Genomic DNA, 10,394 nt, shown 5'->3' on the forward strand with positions numbered 1-10,394 from the left:
TGGTACCCGGGACGAAAACATTGCAACAAAATCTCCCAACATCCCGACCGCTGACGAGAGAACTGTCCCAACTCGACTGCTCGTTTTAAAAAGTTTGAATAAAACATAAACACGGAGCGGTTTGTGCCCTTTACTGAGTTATCTGTTGGACAGCTGTGGAAAGAGTACTGAGAAATCTACACTCAAGTATAGTTACATTAAGTAACACTAGTGGTATTAAAATGATACTTAAATAAAAGTGCAAAGTATTCTCATCAAACACTACTCAGAGTATTAGTTACTTTTTAAGCAGGCGTCCAATCAAAGAGGTTTCTGTCTCTTCAAACCTTCAGTCCAATTGTACTCTGTACTCAGTTATGATATTAAAAGTAACTAAGTAGAGTACATGGTGTAATGCCTGGAAAATAACAGACTTGAAAAAAAATCAAGGTTCAAGTACGCGTATAGTTGCATTACTGAAATATTGCAAGTAACACTATGTGTAGTATTAAAATGATACTTAAGTAAAAGTATAAAGTATTCTTCTCAAACACTACTCAGAGTATTAGTTACTTTTTAAGCAGGCGTCCAATCAAAGAGGTTTAGATGAAAGGTTTAGACATTAAATCAAATTGTACCCATTACTCAAAGTAACTAAGTAGATTACATGGTGTTATGCCTGGAAAATTACAGACTTGAAAAAAATCAGGGTTCAAGTACCCAGGATAATGATTTAATTACAGTAATCTGAGTAGCTGTAATTAGTTACTTCCACCCTTTGCTATTATGGATCTATTTGTTAAATACAGTGGACAGGCAGACAGTCAGCTCTCTGTATCTGATAACGACGTGCTGATTGCTCTTCGCTCAGTCTAAATAACCGACCACAGCTCGTCCCGTGACGTTCCCGCTGACGTATCGTCTCGAAAAACCAGAAACAATGTGAATGTGTTTCACGAGACAATACAGATCTGTTGGCTCGCGGGCATTTCTTCCTCGTCACACTGTCGGGGCCCGGTGTCAGAGAGGCATTGTTCTCCAAAATTCAAAGTTTGTCAAATACCTCTGACAAACTCCTTTAACTGTGAAGTCGTGTGTCTCGTAGTGGCTCAAGTTCAATTCAGAAGCGGGAAGACGAGTTGGAAACAAAACAGTTTTGTCGTCTCGGTGTTTTTCTCTCAACAAAACTTAAAAATGAACGTATTTGTTTTGTTGTTATTTGATCGACATCGCTGTTTATAAGTGGTCGACATGATAGGAGAAAAAAATAAGAGATGCTTCCTTCCTGTCTGAACTTTGGTAAATAGATTGGAGGCATGAGAAAGTGTCAAGACTCAGCTGTGGTCAGAGCTCTGCTGTGTCGCAGTGACTCATTCTCCCTGTGATGGTGTGTGCATCTATGTTAGTTTGTGTGTGTGTGTGTGAGAGAGAGAGAGAGAGGGGTGTAGCGTCTGTGTGTTGCACGCTGTACGTAGCAGATGCAGCGATCTTTATCTCCCATTCATGGCGTCCAAAGAAATGTAGCGTAAGCTGGTTAACAGTCATTTTCTCGGTATCTGCCTGGCAGAGATGATGCTGATAATCACTGCCATGCCGCTCATGCAGCCACCTGCCGCCTTGTTCTGTGGAAACTGAGGTGAAGCTGCAAGCATTGCCCAACAGCGCTCGTGTTGCCCACATGCTGCTCCGTTTCATTGATTGACTTTGAAATGCTGCGTAGCTGCTCTGTGAAAAGCAGCATTACTCAATAGAGATGCCATGTAGGGTGAACCCACTGCAGCTTAATGCTTTATTTCTATTTGGATGCAGCTTTACACGTGTTTTTCCACATGGCAGAGGCTAATGTTGTAACTTAATACTTCACTGCATTTGTCTGACAGCCATCAGCCGTCCTCATTTGTTTATTTTGAGTCTTCCTGATAAACTGAAGAATGAGGTGTTCCCTCTCCTGCTTCTTAAAGGATAAGGTCACCCAAAAATGAAAGTCATTGTCTACTTACCCCCCATGCTGATGGATAGTCAGATGAAGTTTTGTAGTTCAGTGTTGCAGCATTCTCCTAAAACAACTGAAGAAGCTGGGAACTTTGTTTTCTTTTTTGAAAAGACGTTATTTAAACCCTTGACGCACAGTCAAGTTCGTGCACCATCTTCAGATGGGTTTGCTTTTAGCTTTAGCAGCTACAGTGAAGAGATCAGCTTTAAAAAAAGGGTGTAAGTAACACAATTTGAGATCTCGGTTCTTCCAGAGACTTGGATCAGACCAGACAAGCTGCATGGAGCCATTTAATATATTTTTTCAGTTGTTTTTTTTTTTTACATTTTAAAACAAGTCCCCATCTACTTCAGTTGTTCAGGAGAGAGCTGCAACGCTGTTTTGCTGTAAAAGCTCCGGAAACGTTTTGTGGACAACGAAACTTCATCTGACTCTCCATCGGTAAGAGGGTGAGTAGATAATGAGTGGATTGTCATGTTGGGGTGAACTTAACTGTTTAAAGACCCTTTTTGATTAGCAGGGAAATGCAGATCAGCAGTAACATTCATCCAAAAACATCAGATATTATAGTAAAACACTGTTTTAGGAAAAATGATGCTGTAAAGTACTTTTACTTCAATAAGGTTTGGATTCAGGACTGTGTAGTATTTGTACTTTTGCCTAAGTAATCTGAATACTTCTTCCCCCATTGTTAAAGTACAAGCAATTAGGTGAGAAATGGGGAACAACTTAACACTATTCTTAAATAAACACATTAACTTACAACTTTTAACCAGAGTGTTTTATCTTCCAACCAAGTGTTGACTTGCCACCTTGTACACTCACATCTGGTTCTGCTCTAAACTAAATGTGGACTCTTATAAACACGGGTATACTGCTAATTGTGACACTCTCAGAGTTAAATTATCACTGACAGTTTTTGCTTTGTAGGCACCTTTTAAAGATGGCACCCAACCTCCTGTGTGAGTAATGACAGAGCTCGACTCTGGAGGGGGGGGCAGGGTCGCCACCCGTGGCTGTTTCAGGCACTTTAGATAAAAGCGGTCACGAAGAGACACACAATACTCCGAATGAGAGCGAGTAAAGCCGACATTTTGGGCCACATTGATCAGGAAAAAGCTTATATTCTGATTCACATCTGCCGTTGATGATCACAATATGAAACCACAGGCTTGGCAGAGAGAGAGGAGAGCTGCGGCCCTGCCAGCACTTTTACCACAAACTATCAAACTGCCACGCCGAGCCTCCTGCTATACACTAGCTCCCTGCATGCAGCATCAATGTGTGTACTGAATACGGGGCCCTGTAATCAACAAATTCTCCATATTCTCCCCCCCCAGGTGCCTCGCCAACATCAAAGGAGGTAAAGGATGGTGTGGTATCTCTGTGTGCCTGTGCCTTCTACTGTATAAAGCAGCCCGGCTTTCAGCCCCGAGACACAGGCGGGGAGCAGCCGCGCTAATTCAATTTCATGACTACCAGGTTTCTACCTGGCAGGTAGGGCTGTGGTTCGTGCGTTTTTTTGTAAGGGTTTTTTTCACCTGCACCTGGTTCAGAGCTGATCACACCAAAACGCCAGGATCAGATATAAAAATTAATAGAAGATCCAAGTTTTTAAGAAATGGAAAAAGTAGCAGAAGTGCAGATATTGGTGAATTAACAGTGTTCCCACAAGCAAATCTGCTGAAAGTAAAAAAAATCAGATTCCCCAGGAAATTAAACATACTTATACATAAATCAGACACTATGATTTTAATTAAAAAACTTCAAAAAAGTAAATTATGAAGTGAGTATCTCATCTCAGATGAGGGTTTACTGATGGTGACGCCACAGCTGGAACATTTCAAAATGAATTTCTTATGGAAAAATGTGCTCTGAATTTCACTTGAGTCAAACTTCTTTAAAAAAAGGACACAAGTACACCAAAGCTTCGTGCCGAGACACTGTTGAGTTCATCACTTAGTGATCACTGCACTCTATTTCTGCTGAATTAGGATGTTATTTGGTAAAGTTTGTGTTTTTAAATACTCAGAAATGCCAATTATTCATTTACATCCAGTCACATCAAACAATAGGTGTTTGAAATCATACGGTTTAATGTTTAATGCCGTGATAAACACTATTCCTCTGGTGTTCTGGTGTGATTTCTGATTGTTTCTCATCACTGTGGTTTTTCTGAATGATCGCTGTTGCTCTCTGACACTTTTCCTCACACATTAAAGTTACTGGGGTTAATTACTGGTGCAGAAGGCCCAGAGAGAGAGAGAAGCTGTGCACCGACTGAAAATCCCTGGCACTGAAACATCAAGCCTCCGAGCTAGTAACCTTGGTGCGCTTTTTGATCCTGACTTGAATTTCACATCAGAAAAATCACCAAAACTGCCTTTTATCCTCTCAGGAGTGAAGCCAGATACTGAAAGGCAGCTGCTTTTATCACCAGCTGACTACTGTAATTCTTTCTCTTTCTGGAAAACTCTAGATAAACCTGCCAGGGCAGGCGCAGATCCAGCGTCCATGCATCTTAGATTTTAAGGATCTGTAATTGGTTTTAAATTACTTACGTGAATATGAATGTAATGAATCTGTGGTTTCTGTTCGAGCACTTAAAGCACAACTACTTTTAAATCTTTCAAGATGGTCAAAATATGAGGCAACAGCGCAAGTTTTTCTTGACATCTTTATCAGCGATCAAATGGATGTTAAACCACCTTTTTGTGATTTAAAAAAAAGCAGTTCAGACACGATAAATATGTGAAATCACAAATTTTGACTTTGTCTCTGTTTGTACATTTTGTATTTCCACCTCTAACAGAAAAAAATCAGCAGGGCTTTTTCTTGGCACACAGCATTAAGACATTTTTAATCAAACAGATTTTTATTCAGTTGATGTTCGGCAGTTGTCTCTTTTATTGCCTTTATGTAATTTATTTCCTTTGACTAGTTCTTGTTTTGTTTTATCTCCAACAGTTTCCTCACAGAGCACACTGTGGTGCAGTCTCGCACAAAAAGCATGCTTGATTATGTTTGAACAGCAAAGACTCTCATAAATATACACGAAACCTTGCACTTAAAGCAGCCTTGACCCAAAGCTTTTACTATTTTTACATACATGTCTCTGCTGCCTTAAAGCTGCCAGTTAAAGCTGCAAAGTGGAAGAATTTTAGTAGAAAACATTCAAAAAGGGATGCTAACCAGCTAAACACCAAACACCGACACTCCCTCTGGTCCTCCAGGCTCCCGGTCCAGCTCGCTAGCTGCACAGCTAACTGAGCTAATGGCAGCTACAGTTAGCAGTTACTCATGTGATATGCTGCCCTTGTTTGTTTCATATTGCACCTTTAACTGAAGTTGAATAATGCGAATAATGATAATTGTTCAGTTGCACTGATTAACATTACAGACAGAGTTGCTGCATTTACTCCATTTAAAGGGACAGTTATCCTTTTTTGACAAAATGCATCGGAGGTTGCTGATGGAGCCATCTTGTACGTAAGTGATCTACTTTATCATCTTTGGGGACTGAATGTGATATGAACTTCCATCGCATTTTGCATAGTTTTCATTAAAAAATGCAACCATGACTCGTCTTAACATGTAGTTAAGACGCACTGCAAGTTTCCATCATGTATGTGTCTCTCTGTGGGGTTTTAACTAGGGTTGTACCGATCCGATCACGTGACTCGGAAATCGGGGCCGATCACGCCACTGAAGACTCGATTGGGACTCGGACGTTACGACCCGATCAGAGATCGGTTTTATATATATTTATTTAGTCATTATTTGTATTAGATTGTTGATATATGGGCTATTGGTGATTCAAAATAAAAAAAATAAAATGAGTGTTTACTACCACCGTTTACGACATGCGCATGCGCAGAAGACCAGCACGCCAGTTTGTTTTGAAGCGGAGTGGCGAGTTGTGGCGCACCATGTCTGCTGTGTGGAAGTATTTTAAAGTGAGTGACGAGAACGATGCAGTTGCAAACTGTCAGATATGTAAATTTGGGATATCGAGGGGTGGTAAAATATAATAAAAAATAAGGGACACCTTGGATAGTTTTCTTCGATCTTTTTAATTTTTTAAATGTATTATAAGAGTATCGGATCGGGACTCGGTATCGGCAGATACTCAAAAATCAAAGGACTCGGACTCGTATCGGGGGCAAAAAACCCTGATCGGAGCATCCCTAGTTTTAACTCTCAGAAATGCATGCTGGGAAGCCCGGTAATATGCTAATCACGTTTCTTTGGAAATTAATTTTAGTGAGTTCAGTGAAGTCTCAGCAGTGGACTGACATTTATTCAACTCGTCTTTTCAAGTCCGAGTGAGTCATGTTTATAAGCTCCGGGTCAGAAAATACAAAAAAAACATAACAAATAAAAAATGAATTAACTTTAAACCAATAAAACTTATATTATATTTACACGAGGTTAATGTGAAAACATAACTGAGGTTTTACAGTGTAAGCAGAACGACTGTTTAGTCAGTCCTCTGATCACTGGTGCAGTTTTTTTCACCTCAAACCTCGAAATCATTTCCATTCACAGAACACAGCCACCTGAGATAAAGGTTACAGTTTGTGATACTGAAGTGGTTACAAACATTTTTTCCATAGGGGCGTCTGATCGGCGCTGAAGATCTTTCAGTGGTTGTGTAATTCTGTACGTCCTCAACAATCACGCCTCGGGGTCTTTACTGTAGATGCGAGGGGCCCTTTCAACGAAGGAGATGTGAAGAAATCAGACACAACTGTTTGTCTGGGCGTAAACGCGCTTGTTTGTTGGAGATGCTGACGGTTAAATCTAAATGCCAAGCTCACCTCAAGCTAACGTACAGACACACTCACACACACAGGCACCTCACACCCCCACAGAGGTACAGGTACATAGATATGTGTGACACAGTATTGTCTCTATGTGGTTTGAACTCTCTGGCTTTGTCAACATCTTTTAATATCACAAAGTTTTCCGTAAGACGACGCACAAATGTGTTATGTGTCCGTTGGTCGCTCGTTACTCAAGGTTAACGTGAAATCTGAAACCACTCGCACGTCCACAGCGGATCATTTGCTCCATCAGCAAACTTTCTGTCTGAAAAGAGAGGAGTCAATCAAACTAAGCCCACGACTTAATGCTCATAAACCAGCCTGGCAATTAAAGCATTTCTGTAGAGACACAAAAACTAGGGGCGACAACAGACATGAGAACAAATGCTCTCTTGCAGGAAAACCCTGTGTGCACACAACGTGGATTCATAACATCATTGCACGTTCAGATTTTGTTGGTTTAAAGTCGTTACATTGAGGAACTCAAATTCAACATCTGTCCAACATCATCTGGTGCAAACTGGGCTCATGGCTCCTGTGATGTTTTGACATGTGCACCTATTAGGGCTGCACGATGCGGTCAAAAAGCAATATTGCGATTATTTTGACAGGTATTGCGAGTGCGATATAATTCATGATTATTATGGATGTTTCAATTTTACATCACAATTTTCATTGTCATTGAAAAACTAGTAAAATCATGATTTCTCCCAAACAAACATGTTTAATTACATCTTGAGATCAAGCTTTGCAGGAGGGAGCGTCTCTGCAGCACTACAACATTTCATTAAAACTGAGCAGCCTGAGCACCTAATTCTAGGACTTGTTGATGAATCAAAGAGGCCCTGACCATCATGGAAATGTATATTTATGCGGTGCATCATATACACAATAATACATTATATATTATAGTGTCTATGTTCTTATAATGTAACAAATAATTTGACCTACAGACCAAATTACGTGTTAAATGATAAGAACATGGCTGTTTGGGGTCCGTCTAAACTTTTCCATACTAACTATCTTTACTGCATCCAGAAAAACTTAAAGAAAATGCTGTCTAGCTTCATCTATAAGTCATGTTGCCTCAAAAACAGCAAAACTACAAACAGAAAGCCAGTTAAATAAATGATAGAAAGAGTTTTTTGGATGCAAACAGTTTCAGAAGAACATATCACGCTTCTGATGTTTTCCCAGGGCAAAAACAAACCATTTATTTTTTAATCAAGATGGTTTCACATATCACAAAGAAATGTTAATTGCATGTTATGACAGATGTAACTCAGACAGTCAGTGTCACATCTCCATTCAGCCAGTCAGGCCTTGTTAGCTGTGATGAAGTGTATATTATCTCTTCAGTCAATGAGGAATAGACCACTTCTGCTCTTCCTTGATCCCACTGACTTTATTTCTGATGATGCAACCTCAAACCTCAGCGACTCTTCCCAGACAAATACATTTTGTCGAACACAAACCCCTAAATAAAAGTCTGACACAAAAACATTAAAACCCTCGACAGCTATACATCACCGCGACATCCAAATGAGTGCCATATCGGGCGAATCTCACCCCGAACATCGAGAAATGTTTCCGATTGTTTTCCCTGTGTGTTTATAACAACCAGACGGAGCCAGTGTGGAGATATGTGCGGTGACACGTTTGTCGCCGTCGCAACTAAGGCCCTATAATCTTCCCAATCAGGAAAACCGAAAACAAATTGGGCTGCGCAGCGCTTCCAGGGTGCCATCACTATAAATCATCGTCATGACCCCGAACATGCACAAGTACACTCTCAAACAACAGGGCCTGGGAGAATAATGTTTGTTCCCAAGATTGGTCCACAAAGTATTGGATGATATACTGTGAGAAGAGCTCCCATTCACAGCTATTTCTCACACGCTTCATTGTATGGTGGAGTGAAAGTATTTCACAACCATAGCTTGCAGGATGTGCAGGGTTTGGGTTTGGCCCTCGTCCCTTTTCATTACAAGGTTTGTTGGCTGTGAACAAGCATTATGCAAGTTTCTGTGATTGTTTACTGACATTGTGAGAAAAGCCTGGAGCTGCACAATAAATACCAAAACAAAGACCTGACATTGAAAAGTCGTGGAAACAACAAATAATATCGAGCTTTGTGGAATAAAACGCTCAACAAGACTCTGCTAACAGCTCTGTGAGGTGCACTTCTTCTAGCCTGACAGCACGGTCACAAGGACAGTGCTAACGTGATTAAAATAATCAGGAATAATGTTTACTGTGGACCAAATCACAATGTTTGTTTACAATAACTTCCGGGTAGAAAACCCCCTGCATCACACGATGCCATTTCAAAGTGTCTACATCAGATTTCATCTTTAATTTGATGCTGTCATATCTTACTAATTACAAAACTTTAACCAACGTTAGGTCCTGGACCCAGGACCTGATTTAACTGTTGGGCCATGGTACTACAGAAAATGACAGCTTGAGTTGACACTAAACTAGCAGTAAGTCTGAGATGCACTGTTGGGTAGATAGCAAAGATGCTAGCAAAGCAACACAGTAGATGAAATAAGCACAGTAGAAAGATCATGTTTTACTGTATATCTTGAATGTTACAGTTAAAGCTGAAAATGACAACACATAGTTTTCTTCCTAGAAGTGACTGTTACGTCACGGTGATTCGGTCTATTCAACATTTGAACAGCTCTGAACAGGTCAATTGTCGCAATCGTTGCAATGAGGTTAGGCTCAGGCACCAAAAAATACTTGGTTAGGTTTAGGAAAACACTTTGTTTTGACTTCAAATCACGACATTACTAATGCAACTTACATTACAAACACACCCACGTTACCTGAGTAATTTATATCATCATATGTACATCGTGATGTTAAACTACGCAAGTAAGTCAAAAGAACTGACAGACACAAACAGCGATCTCATCGATGAAAGTCCTGTGCTTGTTTTTCCCGACTGTCCAATCCCCGAAAAGTCCCTATGCAGACTTTTCACTCTTTATGCTATTTCTCCTCACTTCCTCCTTTGAAGCTGTAATAATTATCACAGCCACCAGAGGCTTAACTTCTAGTCCTATCTGGTCATTTATTCTGATGAGGACAGGTCGTTATTTGGGGATTACCAAAGTTTTTTCACTCAAAACCGTACATGTCGACCTCATGGTGGCACTAGAGTGAAAGCAAGGGGGATCGCCAAAGCTATTTGGATTCATCCTCTGGGGACCATGAATTGGGATCAAATGAAACGAAGGTGCACAAATGAATGTCTGTTCATGGAAATCCAGCAAACAACTGTCGAGATATTTAAGTTTGATTTTGTTATTGGTGGCTAATAAAAAATGCAGATCTGTTCCTATTCAGCAACTTTTCTTCTTACCATTGCTTCAAAGTTTCCACACAACAGACTAACAAACAAAAAATATCATATGAACAAAATAAATCTATTAAATAATTTCTGGGTCGTTTAGAGTCGTATTAACGTGGTCCAGGGTTTATTAGAATCGAGAATTTCAGACATAAAAAAAGTTATTACATTATCTCCAGATGTGTTTTTCCAATAATCACAAGTCAAATAAGAAAGAACATTTTATTTAGAAAAT

Source organism: Pagrus major, chromosome 13 (assembly GCF_040436345.1).
Source record: "Pagrus major chromosome 13, Pma_NU_1.0".
Taxonomy (NCBI): Eukaryota; Metazoa; Chordata; class Actinopteri; order Spariformes; family Sparidae; genus Pagrus; species Pagrus major.